The sequence below is a fragment of the Mesoplodon mirus genome (assembly GCF_964341445.2).
Source record: "Mesoplodon mirus genome assembly, contig: SUPER_3_unloc_1, whole genome shotgun sequence".
Classification (NCBI taxonomy): domain Eukaryota; kingdom Metazoa; phylum Chordata; class Mammalia; order Artiodactyla; family Ziphiidae; genus Mesoplodon; species Mesoplodon mirus.
The window spans coordinates 5192437-5219252 of record NW_028295818.1 but is presented as its reverse complement, the minus strand read 5'-3'; the positions used below and the strand labels follow the sequence as shown (position 1 = coordinate 5219252).

At 37.7% G+C, this 26816-nt stretch overlaps 1 long non-coding RNA gene across 1 annotated transcript; it reads right to left on the bottom strand.

The window, feature by feature from the left end:
• Positions 1-12033: 12033 nt before the first annotated feature.
• On the bottom strand, positions 12034-22478 carry LOC309801616. Its single transcript, XR_014293618.1, has 3 exons — positions 21411-22478; positions 14645-14806; positions 12034-12904 (listed from the first exon to the last, which is right to left on the bottom strand). It is a non-coding gene; the product is annotated as an uncharacterized lncRNA (long non-coding RNA).
• Between the last annotated feature and the right edge of the window lie 4338 nt (positions 22479-26816).

The following is a 26816-nucleotide window of genomic DNA, read 5'->3' as shown; positions in this document are numbered from 1 at the left end:
GTACCATTTTCTGAGGACACACTCAGAAGAGGAAGAAGTTGATGAGACAGCATGCAAGATTTTCCAGGCTCAAAATGGAACTTGACTCATCTGCATGGAACCATCCAGCGAAACACAGAAGAGCTCACTCTTCTGCTGGATTAAGCTCACCCTGGTGGAATGGAATGGAACAGAAACAAGAGACTGAGGTCTAGGTTTTGAGGATCTTCACTCCACTTACCTGCTTTCACAGGACCAGGCAACGGACAAGAAGAAATGTGGAACTGTTGCTGTGTACCTCTAAACAAATACAGTCACCCTATGTAATAGAATGTGTCATAAATCTGACCAATTAGAATAATTCCTCCATTCTTGGTGGAGTAGCTCTGATAGAAATGGACAGAGCTGGGCTCGGGGTGGGAAGGGGGTGGTTTCCTTCTGTTACAAGCTCTAAACTTTCTTCAAGTTTCCTATGATTTAAGCCTAACTAAAATTTATGGACTTTTGAAAAAGAGTAGGTACCAAAATTAAATAAGCTGAGAGTGTTGAGGGTGAAAAACATGATAACAAATTTAAGGAAATGTAGAATTATTACTATGAGAATTACCAGAACTGTGTTTGTTCCAAATATGAGCCTGCTATAGCATTTTAATTATGAATAGAATTAAACAGAAATTCACTTGCTGTCACCATCTGATAATATTACCAAAATCTTCCCTTAAGGAAATTTAAAATTATTTCTTCTATGTAAATCTCTACAAGTCCTTATTTTCAACCTTATTATAAGAAATAACACACAGTAGCAACAAGCTGGCAGAATTTTGACAATTCTCCTGCCTCCCTCCATTCCGCCTTCTTTTCCTCTTTCCCTCCCTCCCTTTCCCTCCTCTTCCCTCACTCCCTTTCTTTCCACAAAGCAAGTAAATGGGTACATAGAAAATAGTAGGGGTCACACGCTTTCATTACAGGGGTTGGGAATGTGGACTCTCACAAAAACAGGCTTGATTTTAAATACTGTATCTGTGACTTACTAGCTGTGTGACCATGAATAATTTAATCATTCTGTGCCTCAGTTTGTCCGGCTGTAAAATAGGTGCAAACAGTACCTACCTCTTAGGATTGTTGTCAGGGGGGATTCCAACTGGTTTTAAAATAGTATTTAGCACAGAGGAAGCATAATAATTATTATTTTTCACTTCTCTGAATATATAAAACATTTAGTATTGGGATTCATAGTCTCAAAATCTAACACTCACTGATGTGAATATCTGAATGGCTAAATGGAGAAAAACATTGTTATAGTAATTATTTCTTTAGTTTCTCATTTTGTTTTTTTAACTGAAAACCAGAATCACAATTTCTTGGTATTATCTGTTATCAATGAACAGTATAAGACTGTAATATTATTTTTGACAAGGCTCTGAATATTTGAAATGAAGAAAACTAAGAAATAGTAGTAAATAAAACTTTTCTTGTACTAATCCCAAGTGAAAGATGAAATTAATGATGATATATATGTGAAAACTCTGGAGAAGTCATACAGAAAGAACCTCAAGTACTTGAGGCACGCTTGAAATTCAAATGACATTAAATGACTAATTCTTAAATCAAGAACCCTTCACTAAAATTAAAAACACAAATGCTTTCTTTTTCTTGATTTCTTGTAGGAAGTGAAAGAGTACTCGGTAGGTGTCAGACTATTTTAAAAAGCAGGTCATAGAGATGATATTTCAGGAGTGTAAAAATACTAAGGCAGATCTCATAAATGATTGGTATATTATTTAATTCAGGTTAGCATCAGAATTGTCAATGTTTGTTTCTTAAGCAATGCAATCCTTTAGGTAGGAAGCATGGTTCTTTGGAGAAGTTGAGAGACACAAGATACACAAACTGGAATATGGTGCAAAAACAGACAGTATCAATTTTTAAAAATTAAACCTAGGAATTATTTAACATGGCCATTTCTTTGGGTTGAAGAAAGAAATTCATATAGATTTTCCTGGTTCAGGCTCCAGTGAGGTCTATAGGCAAATTTGCAACTAGAGCAAGATTCAGACCTATTTCCATGTTTGTGCTTACCTCTTAAATATGTCCAGTTCCTACAGCATAGAGGAAAGCACTAGATTGGCCATGGCATGAATGGCCAGGTTAGGATCCTGGCCCTGCCACTTAATAACTGTGTACGGCTTAAATAGGCAATTTGCTAAACTTCATGAATTTCAATTCCCACTCTCCAATCCCCACCCTGGGCAAAATGAGTAGAATCTTTTTTCTACCAACTCTAGAGAGTTAGGATGGTCTGAGGAGAAAATGTACATAAAAATGCTTTGAAAATTATTTAATGCTTTAAAAATATTATTTATCATTATTATTTCAAGATGAGGGAAAACTCCCCCTCCGCTAATATATTCAGCTTTTTATGGCCACCTAGATCTTCCAGAAAGCTACATAAAAACTGAACATTTTAACAATACTCGGCAATGTTTAGATGTTAAAATAAAATTATCCAAACTGGCACATTTCTTCTTAAACAGTTCTAAAAGTAATACATACATAGTGCAATGAATTTGGAACTACAGAATGAGAACGGGAGGAAGTAAAGGTCACCCTGACTCTCTTATTTCTTGAGTTAACCATTGATAAATAATTTTTACATTTTCTTTGGGTCTTTTTTCTCTATGTGCGTGATATTCAAAACCAAGTGGTGAATATGCTGTATTTATTATTTAACATTCTTCTCTTCTCACTTGACATTTTACAAAAAACAATTTTAATTTGTTAATTTCTGTATTGTTTCTGATTCTAAGCATCATAAAATACTTAATAGTGAAGGTTACCTATGAGCTATTATGTAAAAAAAGGTTCAGCATCTATAACCTAAATAAATATATTAGAAATTCATATGCTTTAAAGCAGTGATCCCCAACTGTTTTGGAGCTAGGGACCGGTTTCGTGGAAGACAATTTTTCCACCAACAGGGTGGGTGGTGGGAGGATAGTTGGTTCAGGCTGTAATGTGAGCGATGGCGAGCCATGGGGAGCAGCAGATGAAACTTCGCTCGCTCGCTTGTTGGCCGCCCACCTCCTGCTGGGCGGCCCATTTCCTCACACAGCCAGGGGGTTGGGGACCCCTGCTTTAAAGGATATCCCTATGTTTTTTTGTGATTGACCACTTCAAAAGTTTCATAGACAATTCCACTATTTATATTTAATTAAAGACCATGAAACTTGTTTTTAGTATTTTTAAATAAAAGATAAAGATGACTTCATTTAAAAGCTGATAACAAACCTCTAGAACACGTCCTTCTACTTAAGTGAGGTGGTAGATTAAAAAAGCAATATAGAAATATAGATTATACTTGACTTTAAATAAAAATCTGAATAAATACTATAGAATTGTTATCTCCCCTTTATTCTGTTAATAATTGCTAATAGGAATATTATGGAGAATGATTGAAGCTTAATAGTCATATGTCAATTACCAAGATCACATTTGTGTGGTACAATGAATTTGCAAAGGTAGACTATCAAATGTATTTCATTGTCAAAGGGGGTCTGCCAACCGGCAAGTCATTTCGTAAGTTATGCTCTAAAATATATCATTTACCGATACCCAAGAGACATCTCGGTATGTCATTAATAGTGCAGAAACTCTAAGCCAGGGATATTTTTGTCTTTATAACTAATTTGAGACAGCAGCTAATAAAAACCAGAATAATAACACTAATAACCTTCAAATTAATTTTGACCCTAAGCTATAGCAATTTCAACAGAAGTTGGTATATTTACATACCAAATTAAGATTCCTAAACTTGTATTACAATTGATGCAATGTTTTTATGAAATACTACCTATATAATATTTCATTAAAATAATAAAATGAGAACAATATAGAAATGTCATAAATGTTTGTGTCCTAGAAAGGATTTAGAGGGAATTTCTGGTAGTATAAATTAATACATGATTAATCATATTACTTTTATTTATAAAGCATCCAAACATACACATCTGTAATCTTATATGTCTTTACCATCAAGAGAAATATATTTCAGAATTAATTTTAAAAACACTGCTTTTACTGTGCTAATGTTTTCTAGTTGAGAAGTCTGGACTTTAAGCATTTTTAAATTATAGAACTCATCAGAAAGCAGGAGGAAACCAACAATACAACTGATGGCATTTGTTAATATAAAGCTTTGTGTAAAAATGTTATGAAACTAAGAATGGAAAAAGAATAGAATTATTAAGCAACAAATGGCTGTTTTAAAAAATCTAGTTAATAGTATATACTACCTGGGTTATTCTTTTACTTGAAAAAATTACAGTATATTAGGTTGTCCTAATTTGGAACTATGTAACTGCCACTCTCATGTTTCTAGTTTTACTAGAAGAGTGCCTTTTTTTGGTATAAGTGTAAGAAAAAAAAAAAACTGGAACGTTCCATACTGCAGTTTCCTTCCTCCCTTTCCCCAACAGAAAAAATAAGAAATACTGTACCTAACCAACAGATCTGATGATTCCAAAAGGGACAAGTCTCTATTCTGAAACACTATTCAAGTCAGAACATTCCAAATTATGATTTTGTGAGACACTGGAAAATTATGGCATGAAAAATTGAAGAATATTTCTAATGCACTATAAAATGTATTCCTCAAAGCAAAAGAGCTAATGGAAGGCCAGAGCACTTAATGGATAAAATATAATCAAATGAAACAGAAGCATGTTCCAAGCTGAAAGGCAACAATCTCACTATTCTCACATAATTGGATAGTAGACATAACCCAGTAAGATCAGGTTTAAAAACATTTAAATATATATAAATACACATATGTATAAATAACATATATAGCACCTGAAGTAAATACATATTCATATTCATATATTAAAGAATCACTTTAAAATTTAAAAATATTTTTTTTAACTATTGAAAAATAAACAGCTAGTGAAAAAATAAGTTTTCTTTGCAAAACTTGACTCTGGAAACAAAGATTCTTCAAATGCTTCTCCAAGAACTTGTCTGTTTATTTTAAATATAACCAAAGAAAAAAAATAAAAATAAATAAATATAATCAAATATTTGAAATAGAAGGCAAATGTTCATGAAAGCAGACATATATACATGCATATATATGCATATATACACATAATTGGATAATATAATGAATATATATAATACACATAAAATACAGATCTTCCTTAACTTACTATGGCATTGCATCCTGATAAGCCCATCATCAATTGAAAATATCATAAATTGTAAATGCTTATACTACACCCAATCTACCAACCGTCATAGTTTAGCCTAGTCTATCTTAAATGTGCTCAGAACACTCACATTAGCCTAAAGTTGGGCAAAATCATCTAACACAAAGCCTATTTTATAATAATCTGTTGAATATCTCATTTGTTTTATTGAATACTGTACTGAAGGTGAAAACCAGAACGGTTGTAATTGTGTCAGTTGTGATCGAGTCGCTGAGTGGGAGGAGTGGCTTGCTGCTGCTGCCCAGCATCACAAGAGAGCATCATGCTGCATATCAGAAGTCTGGGAAAAGTATAGTTTCTACTCTAAATTCAAAGTATACTTTGAAAAAATGAAAAAATTCAAACTATAGTTTCTACTAAACGAGTATCGCTTTCGCACCATGGTAAAGTTGAAAAATCGGTAAGTCGAACCATTGTAATTCGGGGAATCTCTGTATATAAATTTTTGTATAATATACGTGTATATGTGTTTGCACGTGTATATTTAAAACTGGAATTTAGACTGTTTGCTACATCTCATCTTAGAAGCAGACTAGGCCCAAAATCTATGCCTCAAGCCTTTGGTGAATAGCTAATGAATTCAGTATTCAAACAGGGATTAAAAATATTGACTTGGAAATTCAGGACACACTTACTACTAAAAATGTTTTACACTTTTTACTTAAAAGAACATAGTTAGGTACACATGATTAGACTCTACCAACTAAAATAAATTATTGCCGATTTGGCTAGAGTTGTTGATCACCACAAAATACTTTCTTGCGGACAACTATGGCTTACATATTAAATGGGAGGCTTTAGGCAGTTTTTGTACTTGTTTCCTTAGACCTAAATGGTCCACATAATGATAAAAAGTCAAATAAGAAAAAAATGTAAAATTATGTGCTTTTCAAGCCCAACAAAACTGTTATCATACTAAAGCTCGCCTGTGTACTAACAGTGTAGTTTTTATAGGCAGGTGTTTCTGCTACTAAAGTTTTCACGTTAATTGAGGCTCTATTTTTGATTTCAGTTTAAAGGTGTTGCTAGTGATTGAATCTACTCAGTAGTGCACTTTTATGAATAAGACTCTGAATATTAAAATTCTTACATGTACTCTCTCAATTCATTGAGATTCAGTCAAATAGAAAGATATCATATACCAAGAAGATTCCTTTGTATATGATGTACAATGGAGTAACAGATTAATTTTCCTTTTTGGACAACTTAATGATATTGATTAACATTAAAAAACTTCAACAGTTTGCCCTCTCCCAGGAACTTCAATACTGTACCAGAAAAAAATAAAATAAAATTGTCAACTATTGCTTTTAAGAAAGGGAACAATTCCCATTTTCTATAACATTACTTCTGAAATCAACACCCTTGATATCATTTCTGATAATGAGTCAGTGAAAAGAGTGATTAGACAAATGGTACAATTCAGAAAGAAAATAAGATGCAGAAAGAAATTCAGAAAGAAAATAAGATGCCAACTGAGTTTTCCCAGGTCATCCAATCAACTCCTTGCAGAGTTAAAAATAGAAGCTAAGGCTAATTCCCACAGCTACTGCCAGATCAGAGCCTGACAACTTTGCATTGTGGTAGCTTCAACCTCTCCTGCTACTGGGATTCCCTGCATTGAGACGTCTTCCTATGAGGTTCAGTCATTTCAAGGTTTGCTTTAAAACGGAGAGGGGTAGGAAAAGGTTCATAATTTTAGGGAAAGTCTGTGGTAATGAGATCTCATTGTAAACTGCTCTCGAGAATTAGAAAGATAAAAACTGGAAATATTTACTAACCCTTACTATGTCTCAAACACTGCAGTAAGTTCCCTTTTATGTTATCTTCTTTAATCTTCGCAACAACCCTGTGATTTTCCTGTTTTAAATATCCAGAAACAATTCACAGTGGTTAAGTAACTTACCCTAAGTCATAGAGATAGAAAACAATAGAGGTAGGATTCAAACTAGGTGAGGTTCAAAGTTCAAATTCACTTCCTGAAAAACATGATTAGAACATAAATGGTAGCCAAAACTCCCCAAAATAAATTAAAAAATTAAAAGAAAGAGAGAAAGGAGGAGAGGAGGGCCTAGTGATCTGCATACCTTAAAAATAATGTTTAGAACTTTTTGATTGATCTTAAAAATGACCAAAAGCTAGCTGCCTGAGAGCTCTAAGAATAAAATTATTAACAAACTAAACAAAAAATATTGATTTTTATACTCACTCACTTTGAGATCACCCAATTGCTTTCCTTTCATAACACTGTACTGCCATTTTATTTCATTTTCTATTATATTTATTAAGGGATAATTTAAAGACAAGTATTTTGCCTAACAGGTTAATGATTCTTTTTTCTTCTAAACGATGACCAAGATGCCGATCCTCCTCCCCTTATTCAATGGACTAATTAGTGTCAGATCATTTTAGTGTCATATTTAATTTCTGTGGTGAAATACTGATTTCACAAACCCTGTGAAGATGTTACACATCCACTATAACATGCATGCAGGTGGAAAAAATTTTCAACTGATGTAGATTTTGCTTTCTCTATGATTGTATTCTTCACAATCAATGAGATAGAAAAAGACACAGAGATAAGAGAACTGTTGACTAATATTTTCTTATTAAAATGTGTATCTTGGTCTTCCCTGGTGCAGCAGTTAAGAATCCGCCTGCCAATGCAGGAGACATGGGTTCGAACCCTGGTCTGGGAAGATCCCACATGCCGCAAAGCAACTAAGCCCATGCGCCACAACTACTGAGCCTGCACTCTAGAGCCCACGAGCCACAACTACTGAGCCCATGCGCTGCAACTACTGAACCCGACGTGCCCTAGAGCCCGTGCTCTGCAACAAGAGAAGCCACCGCAATGAGAGGCCCACGCGCCACAACGAAGAGTAGTCCCCACTCCCCGCAACTAGACAAAGCCCAGGCACGGCAACAAAGAACCAACGCTGCCAGAATTAAATAAATTACTTAAAAAAATAAATAAACCCTGTATCTTGCATTTTCAGTTTTCTAGAAGTTCGAATCCATGGTGGTTGAAAAAAGAAGAGTAATGTCATATGTTTTCTTGTCCTGGGTAAATGGATTGTGCTTGGTTGAGTGACTTTTTTTTTTGCCAAAATTTCTTTTTTATTATTTTTATATCTACTATTACTTATTTGAATTCTACTCACTGTTTTTTGTTTTTTCATCTTTATTGGAATACAATTGCTTTACAATGGTGTGTTAGTTTCTGCTTTATAACAAAGTCAATCAGTTATACATATACATATGTTCCCATATCTCTTCCCTCTTGCGTCTCCCTCCTTCCCACCCTCCTTTTCCCACCCCTCTAGGCGGTCACAAAGCACCGAGCTGATCTCCCTGTGCTATGTGGCTGCTTCCCACTAGCTATCTATTTTACATTTGGTAGTGTATATATGTCCATGCCACTCTCTCACTTTGTCACAGCTTACCCTTCCCCCTCCCCATATCCTCAAGTCCATTCTCTAGTAGGTCTGTGTCTTTATTCCCATCTTACCCCTAGGTTCTTCATGACCTTTTTTTTTCTTAGATTCCATGTATATGTGTTAGCATACGGTATTTGTCTTTCTCTTTCTGACTTACTGGTTGAGTGTCTTGAACTGCTCAAACTTTAAGGTCCATCATCTCTAATTTCCACCTAACCAAAACCTCAGACAAGAAACAGGAGAGGGCTTCCCTGGTGGGGCAGTGGTTGAGAGTCTGCCTGCCAAAGCAGGGGACACGGGTTCGAGCCCTGGTCTGGGAGGATCCCACGTGCTGTGGAGCAGCTGGGCCCGTGAGCCACGGCTGCTGAGCCTGCGCGTCTGGAGCTTGTGCTCCGCAACGGGAGAGGCCGCGACGGTGAGAGGCCTGTGCACCACGATGAGGAGTGGCCCCCGCTCGCCGCAACTAGAGAAAGCCCTCGCACAGAGGCGAAGACCCAACGCAACCAAAAATAAATAAATAAATAAATTACTTAAATTAAAAAAAAAAAGAAACAGGAGAAAGGGTAGTGCCATCCATAATTCATTCCCACCACACCTACAAAAATAATCACAAGGAACTTGTGTAGAATACCAATTCTTTTGTATTAGGAAGGCAGTTTTCAAAATTAAATGGTATTGGTTCATTTGGTTGTTTAATAAATATCTTGCAGATGCCTATCATAAAGCCAAATACCAAACTGACCATTTAAGTTGCAGGAATTTGTACGGTCTTGATATTTTACTATTTTAAAGTAACAGTTTACATTTGAGTGCTTACCACAATATGTAATACCAATGAGCTCCCTAGAAATCTAAACATTTATAAAATACACCAGATGCTACTGTCTCATGCCTTGCTTTGCAATCCTGGATTGCTTTCTCCTATGGAGATGATGTAAGAAATATAAGCTAGATATCTCTTCTATGGGATCACCAGCCATGTCTCAACTAACTTTTATCAGTGGAGACTCTCAGTACATACATATTTATTTATTATAAAACTCTTCGGTACTGATCATTAGGTAATTCCGGTAAATGTGGGCACGTAATAATAGTTAAGAATGTCAGCCCCATTTCATTTCAGCTTGATCCACTGCAGGAAAGCACAAATTAGATGAAAGCAATTTCCCCAAGAACAACTCACTTCCTTGAGATGAGACATAAACTTGGGTGAACAATGATTTGTCACAATTTATTTTTGAGGGTAGTGGTTTAAAAAAAGTGCTAATGTAATCTTTTCAGAATGAATCCTTTTAAAAATGCATTAATTCTCCAGTGAATATAGCTTATAATTAAAAACCTATACATGTAATTTTACTTTTCTAAATTTTTACATATGACCATATATAATAAATATGGAAATCTTAAAATCTTCATTATCTTTAAAATTTGATGGCCTTTAAATCTGAATTTGGATTTGGTGAGTCTGACGGATTATTCTTAGTGACTCTATTGGGTACCACCAATTCAGATTCCACATTGTTTCTGCAAGTCTCAGAAGCATTAAGTTTTGTGAATGGATAGAGGGTATTAACATCCTGGTGGTTTTTCACTACATTGAGATGACCAGAAAACCTGAGTGTGAAAGATCATGGAGAGGAGTGTAAGAAATGGCACTAAAGGTATCACTGACTTCTCTCTATTTACTCAGATTCTGCAGTATACAACAGAAGGAACAAAGCAGGTTGTGTTGCTGCTACTGTTGCAATGACCAAGGATCCTCAGTCTCATCGCCACTGCAGTCCATTGTTTAAGATGTGAGCTTGTTGTTGCTTATTCAGGCAAAAGTCAGAATGCTTATTTGTTTTATGTCTGTTTTTTAATGAGGGTTTGATTAGACAGCAATAAAGACAAAAGTAAATAGGAGAAATGTTTATTAATAGGTCCCTCCATCCCTATCAACCAAAGAAAAGGCATACCTTAAAATATTGTAGTGAAATGTCTAGGGTGTGTCTGTCTGTGTTCTTGCCACCCTTCACCTTTAAGTAGCTTTTCAAAAATATGTTATAAACATGTTGCTTCATCCTTGCCCTTTTAGCCTGTTAATGTCTAATTTAAGTAAAGCAGGATGCAATCCCCAGCAAGTTATCTGTTTCTCCTTTCTTGGACCATGCAAATCAAAACAGTCTTCTTCTAAGGAGGGTAGTGAAAAGTTGTGCCAATTGTGTTCATACTTCAGCTATTCCAACGTCCTTTAGTTTATCTTAAATGAGACATTCTCATCTTTGGGCTTTAATTATTCTGTTTAAAAATAAATTTTAAAAGATACTCTGAAGAGAAACTAAGAAAAAAAACAACAAAATAAAAGATTTACCATAATGCAGGTACATAAATATGAACTAAAAATACTTTTAAATTAAAAATTAATCTTTTTATTTTAAAAATTAATCTAATTAAAATTACAGATTAGGCTGGATAGAATTGATCCATTGCTGAAGCTTAAAAACAAACTAGCTATAAATGTTACTAGTTTTCTACACTGTTGTTACAAGACTTGACTGACATCCGTGATGTACTCTGCAATATTTTTGAAATGATGAAATGTGTGATCCAGAGACTTGAAATATTTCAATACTTGTGTATAGGAATTTTCTTCCATGAACTAGAAATGAAAAAAGTGAGAATGTTTCCTTGCTCAAATCACATTAAGTGGATTCCCTTACATTACTTGCATTCATTTTTAAGATAGTCATAAATGGTTACATAAAATACAGGAATATTATCTGTTGAAGAAGTTGATGGTTTTTATAGTCAATGTATGTATTCAAATGATAAATGTTTCTGCATAATCTCTGATCCAACAATACCATTCCATGCCACTCCAAGAATTCTTCCCTCAAAAGTAAAAGCTCCAGGACATAAAGACATGAACCTCTATGTCCATTACCACATTTATTGAAATCATAAAACTGTTTGGAACTTAATAAATGTTTATCAATGGGTTTTGACTGAATGAAATTATGGCTCACTCATAGTACACATTACTGGGCATCTACTAAAGGTAATATGGTAGTGATATATGCTAGATATCATTAATATAATAGAAACACAATGTACTAAAAGTGTTTTGCAACTAAAAATCACTATACATTGTATGGCTTTAAAAAGGAATGAAATGCTGCTACATGCTATAACATGGATAAACTTTGAAAACATTATGTTAAGTGAAAGAAGCCAGACACAAAAGGACAACTATTATATGATTCCACTTATATGAGGTAGTTAGAATAGGCAAATTATAAACCCAGAAAATAGAATAGAGTTAACCAGAGGCTAAGGGGAGGGGAGAAATAAGGGGTTATTGTTTAGTGAGTACAGTTTCTGTTTGGGATAACAAGAAAGGTCTTAAAATGGATAATGGTAATGGTTGCTCAACATTGTGAATGTACTTAATACCAATAAATGATACACTTAAAAATGGTTAAAATGGTAAATTTTACATTATGGGACATTTTACCAAAATAAAAAATAAAAATATACTATAAAATAAAGTACAAATTTACCTCATACTAGGCATACTATGAAGTTTGCATAAAATTGCACTTATTTTAGGAGCTTATATGGTTATTATCATATTTGGGGACATGTAAAGAAAGCAACAGCTTAAGTAGTCCTCTTGAGTTCTTTCTCTCCATCTTTCCAACCTGGTGTTTTCTAGATTAATGGTTTTGTCATGCCTCTCTTTGAATACTAGCATCAGTAGGAATGCTAGCTAGTACTGGTTTCCTTAAGTATCAGCTAAAAAGTTTAATGTATTTTTATGCTGGTAATTGTTTTAGAACCTGGGAGGGATGTCATTGTTTTCTTAACTTGCCAAAAGCAAATATAGTACTGTAGACAGCATTACTAGAAAGAAATAGTAACTTTGAAGTAGACATATGTCCATCCTAAGCAAACTGAATATATTTCAAAGCAGACCACACCACTCAACTGCTGGCAATGTTCTTCCACATACTTGGCAGTATACTACTCGAAGTCTGAGAACTGTTTCTTTTTTGTAAAAATGATTTTGATTGGGAAACTCTGAATAAATCCTTTGGAATGTGTAACGTTTAGAGCTCCTTCTGGGATTCCTTTTCCATGAATCAAGGTTCTTTGATTCACTATCCTCCTTGGCACTTGCTTCCTAGTCATCTCAGCAGCCTTTGTGCCAGTGCTAATGAAGAGCTCCCAGTTTAGGTCCTAAAGCAGGGAGAACAATAAAAGGAGAACCTCATTTCAAGTACCAGAAATGTCTGGGCTATAAAGGACACACATATTGTCAAAGTAAGCCCAGAGTGGGGTGACATCACCAAGGTCATTCCTGGCTCCACGTCCCCCACAGGAGGAACACCTAACAATTATTTGGAAACAGGACACTATTTGAGAGAATCCTAGAACATGGAGGTGAGGCTGAAGCACCCCCGTGCACCACAGAGACCAAGACAGACTGCATTAGAAGGGTGAGAAAAGGAGCTACACGTTGACCACACTGCCCCTCCCCCAAGCCAGTGGGGCACCATGGGTGAGGTCTCCCCTGAACCTCTGGTTCCTCCAGTAGGAGAAGAGAACTGGGGGACAGCAAGCACCACCACTAGCATTGGGGTTGCTTTGTGGGAGCCACTGCTCTAACCTGCTCCACTGGGATTGCAGGGGAATCTGCAGGGTTTGACCACTAAAAGTTGGACTGTGATGAAGGGGGAAGGGGCATGCAACAGCCAGCACATGGATTGCGACCGATGGAATTCATACCTGCAGTGCCCAAGTAGTGATCACAACTGGCACCTTTGCTTATCTACAGAGCCAGGTTGGTGGGACACTACAACCGGGGAACTCAGCAGGGTACAGATCCACCTGATACGCATCTGGCCCTTGAACCTGGTTTGCCCATACCCAGGGAAAGAGCAGAGTCACAGCCCACCCACTGTGGAGAGTGTCTTCTGGCCATATGACCAAAAGCGCTGGCAATAAATCCTGGAAGCCATTTGGCCCAGTCGTGCTCCAGCCAAGAGGCAGGCAGCCAGAGCTCATCACTGGCTCTGGTACAAAGCAGAGCCAGTATCAGGTGTGGAGGGATCCTGTACCATGCACAGGCAGGGAGATTAATTCATATCCAAGGCTGAGAGGAGCTCCCAGCTCCTCCCAACTGGGGAGCCTGTTTGAGAAATTAAGAGTCGCCTGGAGTGGTCCCTCCTCATCCCACCCAGGCAAAGGAACTGGGACTAGCCCCATCCCATCTGCTGTGGAGAGTGTCTTCCTGGCCCATCTAACTAGAAGGATTGGTGACAACTCCTAGAAATTGTGTGGCCCAGTAGTGCTCAAGCCTAGAGAAGGGTAGACAGAGCTGATAGTCTGCAAAGCAAAGCCAGTGGCCTTGTTCAGCCACAGAACGTGGAGTGTGGATCAGCTTGAGTTAAGACAACAAAGAGTTTTACTGGCTTTAGAGTTGCTTCTCCTGCTGCACCCAGGCAGGAAATCTAATTCATAGCCCTACTCATCGCTGAATACAGCCTTCAGCACGTCCAACTGGGGAACCTAACCAGAGAACATGGGAAGCTGTACAGCCCATTAAACAGCCCTAGATACAGTGGCACTTGAACAGACAGCACAGCCTGTGGCCTCCCCCTTCTGCAGGGCAAAACCAGTGCCCTCACCTGATCAGGGAATTAAGTGCACACTCTGGCCTGATTTGGGTTCCCAAACAATGAACTATACAGGCTCTGGGTCCTGTCCAGGGCCAGGTCCTATACAAGCTCTGATTCTCTGCCAGAAAACTAATTCATAGCCCCATGTACTACTACTACTGAATATAATACCCAGTTAAGTCTGGAGGAAGAGCCCAATTATTCAGATATGCAGATACCAATGTAAGGAATCAAGGATCACAAAAATTAGGCAAATAGGACACCACCAAAGGAAAGTAATAAAACTCCAATAACTGACCTTAAAAAAATGAAGATCTGGGCTTCCCTGGTGGCGCAGTGGTTGAGAGTCCGCCTGCCGATGCAGGGGATGCGGGTTCGTGCCCCGGTCCAGGAGGATCCCACATGCCGCAGAGCAGGCTGGGCTCATGAGCCATGGCTGCTGAGCCTGCACGTCCGGAGCCTGTGCTCCACAACGGGAGAGGCCACAACAGTGAGAGGCCCACACACCACAAAAAAAAAAAAAGAATATCTATGAACTGTCAAAGAATTCAGAATAATCCTCCTAAGGAAGTTTAGTGAACTACAAGAAAACACAGACAGCTAAGTGAAATTAGGAAAACAATGCTTGAACAAGACAAGAAGTTTGACAAGGAAGTAGCAACATCAAAGAAACAGGAACACTAGATTTTAAAAATACAATAACTGAACTGAAGAATTCAATAGAAAGTTTCAAAGGTAGATTCGACCATGCAGAAGAAAGAATCAGCAAACTGGAGGACAGGACTTTAGAAATTACCCAGTGAAAGGAACAAAAAGGAAAAGAATAAAAAGAGTGAAGAAAGCCTATGGAAATTATGGGACACAATAAAGTAAACAATGTTCATGTATGGGAATCCCAGAAGAAGAAAAGAGAGAGAGAAAGGGAAAAAAAGTATATTTAAAGCAATAGTGGATGAAACCTTCTCAAACCTAGGATGAGAAATGGACATCCATATCCATGAAGTCCAAACAAGCCCAAATAGGTTGAACTCAAATAGGGCTACTCTGAGACACATTGCAATTAAATCATCAAAAGTCAAAAACAAAGAAAGAATTTTAAGACCAGCAAGAGAAAAGAGAGAAGTTACATACAAGGGAACCCTGGGATAATTGGATATTCACATGTAAAAGAATGAAATTGGACCAATATCTTATACCACTCACAAAACTAACTTGAATTGGATTAAAGACTCAAATGTAAGACCTGAAACTATGCAACTGCCAGAAGAAAACATAGGAATAAAGCTCATTACATGGGTTTGGTAATGACTTTTTGGATATGACACTGAAAACACAAACGACAAAATAAAAAATAAACAAATGGAACTACATCAAACTAAAAAGCTTCTGCACAGCAAACAAAAGCAAAAACAAATCAACAAAGTGATTGAAAAGACAACCTATAGAATGCAAAAAACATATTTGTAAACCATATATCTGATAAGGGTTACTATCCAAAATAAATTAAAAATTCATACAAATCAATAGCAAAAAAGAAAATTACCCAATTAAAAAAATGAGCAAAGGACCCGAATAGACATTCCTCCAAAGAAGACACACGAAAAGCCAACAGGTACATGAAAAGATGCTCAATACCACTAGTCATTAGGGAAATGCACATTAAAACCACATTGAGATATTACCTCACACCTGTTAGAACAGTCATCCTCAAAAGTGTCAAGAGATAACAAATGCTCGTGAGGATGTGGAGAAAAGGGAAGCCTTGTGCTGTTGGTGGGATTGTAGATTGGTAAAGCCAGTATGGAAAACAGTATGGAGGATCCTCAAAAATTAAGACTAGAACTACATATATCTAGCAACTCCACTTCTGGGAATATATCCAAAGAAAATGAAAACACTAACTCAAAAAGATATCTGCACCCCCATGTTCATAGCAGCATTATTTATAATAGCCAAGACATGGAAACAATCTAAGTGCCCATTGATGGACAAATGGGTAAAGAGGTTGTTTTATATATTTATAGATATATACGTATTATATGTATATACACACACACACACTGAAATATTATTCATCTGTAAGAAAACAAAGAAATGCTACCATTTGAGACAACAGAAATGGACCTTGAAGGCTTTATGCTAAGTTAAATAAGTCAGAGAAAGAAAGGCAAACACTATATGATCTCACTTATATGTGGAACCTAAAGAAAAAGAAAACAATCAGAAAAAGAGATCAGACCTGTGGTTACAGGAGACAGAGGGTCAGGGGAGGGGAAATTGGAGGAAGACGGTCAAAGGTACAAGCTTCCAATTGTAAGATAAATACATACTATGGACATAATGTACAACATGATGACTATAGCTAACACTGATGTGTGATATATAGAAACATCGTTAAGAATAAATTCTAAGCATTCTCTTCACAGGAAAGTATTATTTGATCTCATTTATATAAATTTGTGTGTTTGTGTGAGAGAGAAGGACAGAATACAAAAATGCAAAAAGAAAAGTTGTAAAGTACGAAGCTGCTTAGGTTTATATCTCAACTATAACAGATAACAATTTGTTTAATTTTAATAGGTACAAAAATAAATATTAAGCATAGAACAAGCAAAACGAAAAACTGAGCCCAGCGTAGATGTCCTTAAAGCATTTGCAAAGGAGGGCTTTATTAGGTCCGCGAACACCTGCAATTACAGGCAAAATTCTATGTGTGTGTGTTGTGTATGTACTTGGGGAGTGGACGCATAGCCTTTATTGAATTATTAAAGGGGATGTTAAGACCCAAAAGTTTAAAAAGCACTGGAAAGCCTGACCACAAAACCATTTTAAACTACTCTGATTATGTTTTTATAGTTTTCCTTCACTCGTTAACACTTCAAAGAACAGCATGTGAATGTGGAAAGAATCTCTGCCATTTAGGTAAGATCTCTGAGTCTCAGTGTAAAATTAGCATATAGTAGAAGGATGAAATTATACACCATAGATGAAAGTACCTAGCAGAGCGCTTTAAGACTAGTACTTATTTACGCAAGACATCTTCCCCTGCTTACTTGTTTTCCATAGAATGAAAGCATACTGAAAGCTGGTACAATGTCTTCTTTAAAGTTTTCTTTTGTAATGCTTACTATGCTTTTTGATACGGATGAGCCAATATCCACTTAAGGGCATGTAAGCTCACAATAACTTTTGTTGAATATAACTGTTTGAATTTACTTTCACTATATTATTATATAGGGATTTTAAACTAAAATGTACCTGCACACACTATTTAGAGCCTAACTTGGATATTAGAGTAGGTGGATATACACCCCTGGAAAATAATAGCTAATTTCTTCACTAAAATCAAATTGCTGAACGTCTACTTTGCATATACATAGCTGGGCACTGTATTATGAGTTTCAGGTGATAAAAAGTTGTTAGTCAAAGACTCTGCTCCCTAGGGTTATTTTACAACAGCAAATCATGTTCAAACTAAAGGATAGACCAAAATAGAAAGTGCCACAGGCATTTAGACAAGGGAGAAACACATCTGAAATGAGAAGGAAGGTGGGTATGGGGAAGGGTTCATGGAAGAGGCAGTGTATGCTGTGAGCAAGGTTTCAACGTGTAGCAGGGTGAGTGAAAGGAACAAATGAAGACATATAGTCGTGATATCATGAGGCACAAACTAGAAATAAACAGCACTTGTTCTAGGCTGGTCATGAGGTAATTTAAGGGGATTAGTGAGAAACTAGATAAAGAGATATCTCTTTATGTATTACTTATTAATAATACTTTTGAACACAAGTATTTAATTTTTAAAAAAAGAACAGTATAGGGATAGGAGACTAGGAGGTACAAACTATTATTATAAAATGAGCTATAAGGATATACTGCATAGCACAGAAAATATAGCCAATATTTTATAACTATAAATGGAGTATAACCTTTAAGAATTGTGAGTCACTATATTTTACACCTGTAACTTATATAATATTACACATCAACTATACTTCAATTAAAAATGCTATTTTAGTGAATAAAACACTAAGCAGTAAAATTTTTAAAAAAGAACTTAGAAGAGAACTTAAAAATAAAGGCATAAAGAGCAGGTTGAAACAGCGCAGAAATCTGGCAATTAAGAGGCCATTGATAACTTTCAAAATAGCACTTTTTCTACCCATTCTCAGTGGAGGCAAAGCCTTATGAATCCTACTATTTCTTTTTCTGTTTTTCAAAATCTCAGGATAAGTCTATTTCAATTGTAGCTAATGGCAGTAATGCAGCACCAGAAAATGCCTTTTGTAAAGAGAGGGCAACTTTGTGAATCCTAAGTGGGTACTCAAGTCTTAAATTACTGATAACACTGACCACCCACCAGACTACATGTTTTTTTTTTTTTACGTGATTGGAAAGCAGATTGATTTCAATTCTATCTTGTCATATCTACAAAAAAGTTCCTACAGTTCATTTAGCAACTAATAGAATACATCCTTCTATTTGGTATTACTCCTCCTTAACACGGGGCAATTAATTTTTCCTTTCTCTGGGAAACGTTTTTAACAAAGGAAATAGAGTCATAAATTAGTTTCGGTTAGGAAATCATACAACTATTTCTACCTAGGGCTTTGAATTTAGAAACTTTCCTCAGAAATTGTTTAAATATAACGAAGTCCAAATTCAGAAATACCTTAAATTTAATTATCTTAGTTGCACTAAAATAACAAATTCTATTTTCTATCTTGTTTTCTTTCTTCCCCAGAAGGCTTCTCCAACCCTAATCCATAACTTAATGCATTCATCTCACCTATACAATCACTGGCAGGTATGATGCTGGCTTTGGCGGCTCCAGTCCCCTAATCCTGACCCATTTCTTGCCAAAGAACTCAGTTTCTTCAGAAACCAAGTAACAGACATTTCAATTTCTAACCATCATTAGCATATTTTCATGCACTAATACTCAACATAAAAACACCTTTCAAAATTACAGAAATTTTTACTGTACTTAAGATCAATTGCACTAACCTGTATTTCATAAACCTTGGGCTACTTTCTAAAAAATGAATTATTATTTTAATATGTTTTTCACTTATTATTCAGAATAATTATTCATATAATTAAATATTTTACAATTAGGTAAGAAAGGTGGAAAATAGTTTTGCTATTCTTGTTCTTTGTTCTCTCTTCTAGTTGGTGTGCCTGAGTCAAAATTTTAGAATATTGAAAATTTACTATTTCAAACCCAAACCACATTTAAAGATAATAATAACAACCAGCCAAAACAATATCGGTCCAGAGGTTTGCATGGTCCGGGGAACAGTTCTCTGAGGGGGCCATTTGGAGTGGGATTTGCCCACCCCCCTCCACTCCTTCTGCCTCATATACTGAAGATAGAGACAAAGAAACCAACTCAACTCTTTCCAAAGTGTATCTATAAATAGAGAATTTGTAATCAGAAAAACAATAACGATATATAATAGAAGTAACATGATTTTTCAGAACCAGTATCTTGTTCTAAAGCAATATTTAAAAAAAGAAGGTAAGAAGGTTAGCTATAAACCCTGGACCTCTTTTTCATTGGTCTCCTATTTTAATTTGTTAAAATAAAACCCATGGCCTTTTGAGTCAAACTGTCTCTTTAATTTCAGATTTAAAGATAACAAATCACTTTTTAAATGGAATATTGGCACACAGACACCACACAGTCTGGCTTATTGCAACTGTTCTCTGTTGGTGAAGTGGCACATTTGTAATCCCCACCATAGCAATCTTCACCATTTCACAGAATATCATTCAATTGTACATCCCTAGGTGAGCAACAAGAATGGGCACTTGAGCTCAGCAGCAAAGCGTTTGTGGGGAAATCCTAGGTCAGAACCTCCAAAAGGGGAGACTAACTTGAGGATGCCCAAATAACCTGAGGTTTACCTTGCCCACCTCCCCTGGCTTTCTGACTGCCTGTGGGAAAAGCCTCTCTGGAATCTCTTTTGAGGTTATTGGGGGAATCCTAGGACAAACACACTGCTTGCTTTTGCAGGAGGACTTGCCCCATACCCTACCCAGCTAGGTGTCTCACAACCTAGCTGGACTAAAAAAGCTTCAAGAAAAACGGGACAGACTGACATTTGCATTTCTACTTCCACCTATTCTTATGCACGTGGAGCAAAATATGTAGGTATAGCCCTCTTTCTCACACCCCAACAGATTCTGCTGTCCTCGAAACCCATCTGGTAGCTGCAGTGACTACAATGAAGGGAGTTATCGGAAACCATGTTGGTACTGGGTTTAAAGGATTTTTCATGCCATGTATTTTGGGGAAGGACACAGATAATAGTCCAAACATGGTATAAGGCAATGTCCTTTCTGGGTCCTTGAAAAATCAGTCACGGAACAGAGGTGGTGGACAGGAGCTGACAAGAGCTGGCTTGTTAATGAGCACAGCATCCCCGGGGTGGGGGGTGGGGGAATCAATGAAATGACTGACAAGAGAAGATGGTAAATGAAGGGAGAAGTGGGGGACAAGTGCTGCTCAACCCAAGCTGAACTCCAGGAGGTAAGTTTCTCCTCTAATTTGAGATTCTTTCTAAAGGTTCAGTATTGAAGTGGGTGTTTGACGTTGAAATGTGCAGACCCATTCTAATAACTGGAAAGGGAGAAGACTGAGGAAGGCAAAAGGAGAGGGAAGATTTCCGATTACTTCTCTAGGCTGCTGACAAGAACCTGCTGCTCGCAAACCAGAAATTAACCAAGCGAAGGTTGAAGGTAGCAACGTAAAAGTGAAACTCAAATTATTTTCCATTCTGAATCCTCTTCAATATCGAAGCGAGTGTGGCACAGCAATGGTTGATTATCTTAAGATTACAGAGGCTGACCGCCTTCTTTGTTTGCCCAGTAACACCGCTCCTCCAATCATCTCAAGCACTTGGCTGATTAATATTTCAATTCCAGTTGCTGCTCCTTTTCCCATTGCAGAAGGTGGCAGGGATATTCCCCTTCTTCCCTCTGTATTACAAACCCCATTACTAACCAAGCAGAAAGCACCGCGCAGTGTGGCCGAGGCTAATAATAGCCGGGCTGCTTACCTTCTCCGGAGGGATCGAATCAGCGCATGTCCCCGCGCCGGCTGCCCCGGGGCCGCAGTGCCACCGCGCCGGGTCTGTGCTTGGTCAGTTCGGCCGGCCCCCACCCCACCTGCCAGCTGCAGCAGCTGCTCCCGCCGCTCCCGCCGCAGAGCTCCGGCCGCAGGAAGTCATCCCCCGCGCCGGGCCGGATCGCCACATTCCGCGCCAGCCGCGGGGGGAGAGGGGCCTCTCCCTGCTGCGGGGACCGGCTCCTGGAAACTGCACTCAAAGATCGCTACCCTTCCCGGTTGTAGGGTTATTTTCTAGGAATGCTTTTACAGAAGAAGCGTCGCCGGCTGGTGGACCGAGAGAGAAGAGCCAGAGTGACTTTCTCTGCAGAGCGCCTTACCTCTGAGCGCTCCCCTGTCACTCCCGCGGCATGGACAGCTCCATTCCGCTGTGTGGGTTTTCCACCCTCTTCATCTTCCTTATCTGTATTGTTCATTTCGCTGAATTTGAGAGTGGGATTAGCTTTGAAGATATCATTCAGACACTCCGAAAATATTTTAAATTGGCGACTAGTTTTTCTAAGCCCCTGTAGCAAGCTCCACTTTCCCTCAACACACACACACACACACACACACACACACACACACACAGTTACTCGCACGTACACACCCAGCCAAACCACTCACAATTAGGAAAGCTGGGACCTCTCGCCCTCTTGCCTACGTAATGGAACAGGAAACTCCCAAAGGAGTGGGGAAGTAGGACCGGCTAGCGAAAGCACTCGAGGAAAGAGAGAGGGGTCGCCCCAAGATTTTGTTGCTGTTCAGTAGTGTCCTTAGTGGACAGATGTTCCCCCTCTAACCCCCTGGCCCCGCCCCAAGTGGAATGGCTGGTCTGGTGACCGCTGTAACATTTGGAAACAAAGAAGCTGAAGCCACATTAACAGGTGGCTGCATCTCTTTCTTTCCCGAAGGATTTATCAGAATTGGCTTTAGGAATAATATTAGCATATACGTATATAATAAACCCTTTCCTTCTCTCTTTAAATTGGCACCAGCTATTAACAGGTTTCTCTCTCTCTCTCATTTTCCTCCCTCCCTCCTTCCCTCCCTCCCTCTCCTAAGCTGACCAGATCATCAGTTTCCGGACTTAAGGGGGAAAAAAGGCCAAGGATGTGCTCTCTTTACAGCTGAACCAGGGCTTATTTTCCCGGTGTTCAGCCATTCCCAAGTAGAGAGGCTTTTTGACACTAGGGTTCTCTGTGAGTGAACTTCTCACATTCAGCTTGCTTTTGGAATTGCCCATCACTAGGTCCAGGCCAGTTTTATCCTTGGATTTGTCCAGCAACCTAAACAGTATAATTGCACAAGGCCAAGGCAGTACTTTTAATCTAGGAAGAGTTCCCAACTCTCTGTTTAGCAGTTCCAAAATTAGGAGGTAGTGTAGCAAACAGTTTCAACAAGGCTCAGTAAGAATTCTTGACCCTAGAATGCGGGCTTTTTAAAAGCTGGAAGAACCTAATTCATCTCTCTGAGTTTCACTTTCATAAAATTAGACCTCACCAAAGAGCAGGGGATTCTTAATATGTATCAAAGTGTATGTGGAATCTGGATGGGAATATTACATCTTTAATTTCACTAACCTCTAGCTGCAATTTAGTATTTAGCATGTCCTTTAAATCTAAATGCAGACAACAAACCACAATAATATTAGGAGTACCTGTGACTATATCCCCAGCAGATACCACAGACAATTTCCTAAGGCAGTTTTTATAGTTATCTCAAAGTATCACTAGTCTGATGTTACAATCAAATCATCATTACCTTTTTTGTTTTATCTAATAGACTATATCTATTTTAGAATGGTTTTAGATATACAGAAAAATTAAGGGGATAATACAGAGTTCTTATATATCTCATTCCCAATTTCCTCGATTATTGACACCGTACACTAGTGTGGTACCTTTTTTACAATTAACGAGCCAATATTAATACAATAATATTAACCAGAGTCTGTACTTTATTCAGATTTCCTTGGCTTTTGCCTAGTGTCCTTAATTCCATTTCAGGCTTCCATCCAGGACACCACATTACATTTAGTTATCAAGCCCCCTTAGGCTCCTCTGGGCTGTGGTAGTTTCTCAGGCTTTTCTTGTTTTTGATAACCTTGACAGTTTCTTTTTTAAATGTATTTATTTAATTTATTTATTTTTGGCTGTGTTGGGTGTTCATTGCTGCGCGTGGGCTTTCTCTAGTTGCGGAAAACGGGGGCTACTCTTGGTTGCAGTGCGCAGGCCTCTCATTTCAGTGGCCTCTCTCGTTGTGGAGCACGGGCTGTAGGCGCGTGGGCCTCCGTAGTTGCAGCACATGGGCTCAGTAGTTGTGGTTCACGGTCTCTAGAGCGCAGGCTCAGTACTTGTGGCGCACGGGTTTAGTTGCTCCCTGGCATGTGGGATCTGCCCAGGCCAGGGCTCGAACCTGTGTCCCCTGCATTGGCAGGCGGACTCTCAACCACTGCGCCACCAGGGAAGCCCCAACCTTGACGGTTTTGAGGAGCAGTGATCAAGTGTTTTGTAGCATACCTCACTGATGTAAACTGTCCAATGCTTTTCTCATGGTAAGACTGGGATTATGGTTTATTGGGAGGACAACCAGATAAAGTGCCTTTTTTATAACATCTTAACAAGGGTACATGCTATCAACGTGATTTGCCTGTTGATGTTGACCTTGATAACCTGGCTGAGGCCGTGTCTCAGATTTCTCCACTGTAAAGTTACTCCTCCACCCCTTCCACACTACACTTGTTGGAAGGAAGTCACTATGTGAAGCACAAACCCAAAGAGTGGAGAGTTATGATCCACCTCCTTGAGGACAGAGTATGTACATAAAGTATTTGGAATTCTTCCACACAAATTTGTCTATTTTCCCCTAAACATTAATTTATTCAATTATTGATATTTATTTATATCAGTATAGACTCATGGATATCTATTTTATCCTTTGGGTTATAATCCAATAATACTTTATTTTGTTGTTTGAATTGTTCCAGCTTTGGCCATTGGGAGCGTTTCCTTTTGGCGCCTGTGCTCCTTTGACATACTCCCTTTGGGGTGTGTGAGTTTGTGTGTGTCTGTGTATCTGTGTTTAGCATGCATGTTTGTGTGTGTGTTTAACACTTCCTGACTTTCTGGTACCACAAGATGCTCCAGGCTCATTTTGTGTATTTCCTGCCCCAGTCCTAGAATCAGTCATTTCTCTGAGGAGCCCTGATTCCTTTTATTGGAGAGTAGTAATAGAAACCAAGATCTGGGCTCTAGATGTGCTGTTGCTAATGGGCTATTATTTGATTAGGCTCTCTTAACTGAGAGAACAAAGAAATATATATGTATACTAACCCATGTATATACACATATCAGTAAATATTTCTATATATAACTATCTATATCTATATTGAGCTGAGTGTATACTGATGTCTGCAACTATAATGCATTAACGCTGAGATTAGTTTAGCCTTCTCCTCTTGTTTATCTGTAAATTCATACTTCAATATTGAGAAATGTGGCTACCACCATCCACCATCTATTTATTTAATTGTTCAATTTCAGTACACATGTATCAGAGTTGTGAACCCATCTCCCCAACATCACTATTTTTAAGTATAGTAGTTAATAGAGTCTCTGTTGTATCTCGTTATTTAATGAGTTTAAATACCCATTCGTTTCTATATCACAAATTTGGTTTTTAAAATATTCTAATGACTGCACTTAAAACATAGTAACTAGTTTCTTTTGAGATTCTATGTATTATATTTTATGAATTTAAAAGTGTTGTTTTAAGACTCTTTAAATGGGCTACTCCATATTGTCAAAGGGATCCACAGTAAAAAGAAGGTTAGGACCCCAACCTCACAAAGATTATTGTCAGTTTATAATGAGATGATGTGAAATTGTCTGGTGCAAATGTTGGGAGCTCATGCTTGATAAGTGTTAGCTTTGTCCACTTGGGCAGGCTTCTTTCTCCTTTAAAGTTCTAAATACCTTGGAAGAGAGAACATGCTAAACCTTATGGTTAATAATTTATAATGTAGTGGAAGGATTTGCTAGGTATCAGGGTTGGAGGTAAAGGTCCATATAAGGTTGACGGAGGATGAGTGATTCCACTGCAGAAGTTTGTACTTGATATAAATTAATATAAGTGCAAGCAATGTATTTTAAGTTCATTCTAGAGGAGTAGTTCAGAATAGCTTCACAGAGGAGAAGACCTGAGCTATCTTGGGAGATGTTTAAACAGATGAGGAGTGGAGCTGGAGTTGGGAAGGCAAAGGCAGTGTAGCCTTAGAATGCAAATGTTCACAGACATGATCTTGTGGCTTATTCACCATCCTTACCAACCTAATAAGGACACCTGCTGGTAGCTGCATCATCATCATCATCACCATCAACATCATCACCATCATGTTAATAAAGAATGGATATATTTGCCAGGTAGTCAAACAAGCTCTTTGCACGTAGCACCTAGATGTTTTCTACGATCCACCTTATGAGTTCAATCATTGTAATTATTCTCATTTTTCACATACAAAAATGAAGACTTAGAGAGATTAAGTAATTTGTTCAAATCTTGGTTTGTGCCCTCTCAACTCCATGCTCTTTACCTCTGTGCTTAACAGGCTAGGATGATTTGCCCATATTAAGGGCTCAAATATTGGTTGACAAGTATAATAATCTCATAAAAGGAAAAGTGAAGTAATCTACTTTGATGTTTATGATGCAGTTTGGTGAATGCACTTAAGTGCCAATAGATGAATAATAAAAGTTAGAAACACACAAAAATAGAGAAGAAAAATTCATATGTGTATGTCTGCTGGGAACAAAAAATCCTCCTGAATGTCTAACTTCTTAGTAAATATCAGGATATCACATACACATCATTAGGCAGCATCAATGGAGGATCCTCTGTACCCTGCAAGAGGGCACTGTTATAGATGCACAGAAAGAAAGTTCATATTTCCTGTACATTTTAAATAAGGACATACTATGATCACTCTTTAAGAATGAAGTAATTTGACTTTTCAAATTTTCCTTATCAATTGGTGTATATGAATCATGTTAGGTGAAGAATTATTGGTTGATTGGACACTTTATGTTTTAATTCTTTACAGAAAACAGTAAACAAATCCTTTTAGGCTTAAAATATCACATTCAGCAAATGAGTTATTATACTGAAGAAAGTGATGAATTCAGTAAAGTGTCTGGAATCTAAAATAAGAAGTAATTGAAGGAACTGGGAATAGATGACATGAAGCAAGACCAGGAGAGAAGTAGGTGGTCGCTCTAAACGATTTTAGGAGTTGTCCTATGAAAAAGGGTTTAGACTGTCCCACACTGAAGATTTTAGACCAAGTAGACAGGTTTAGGTT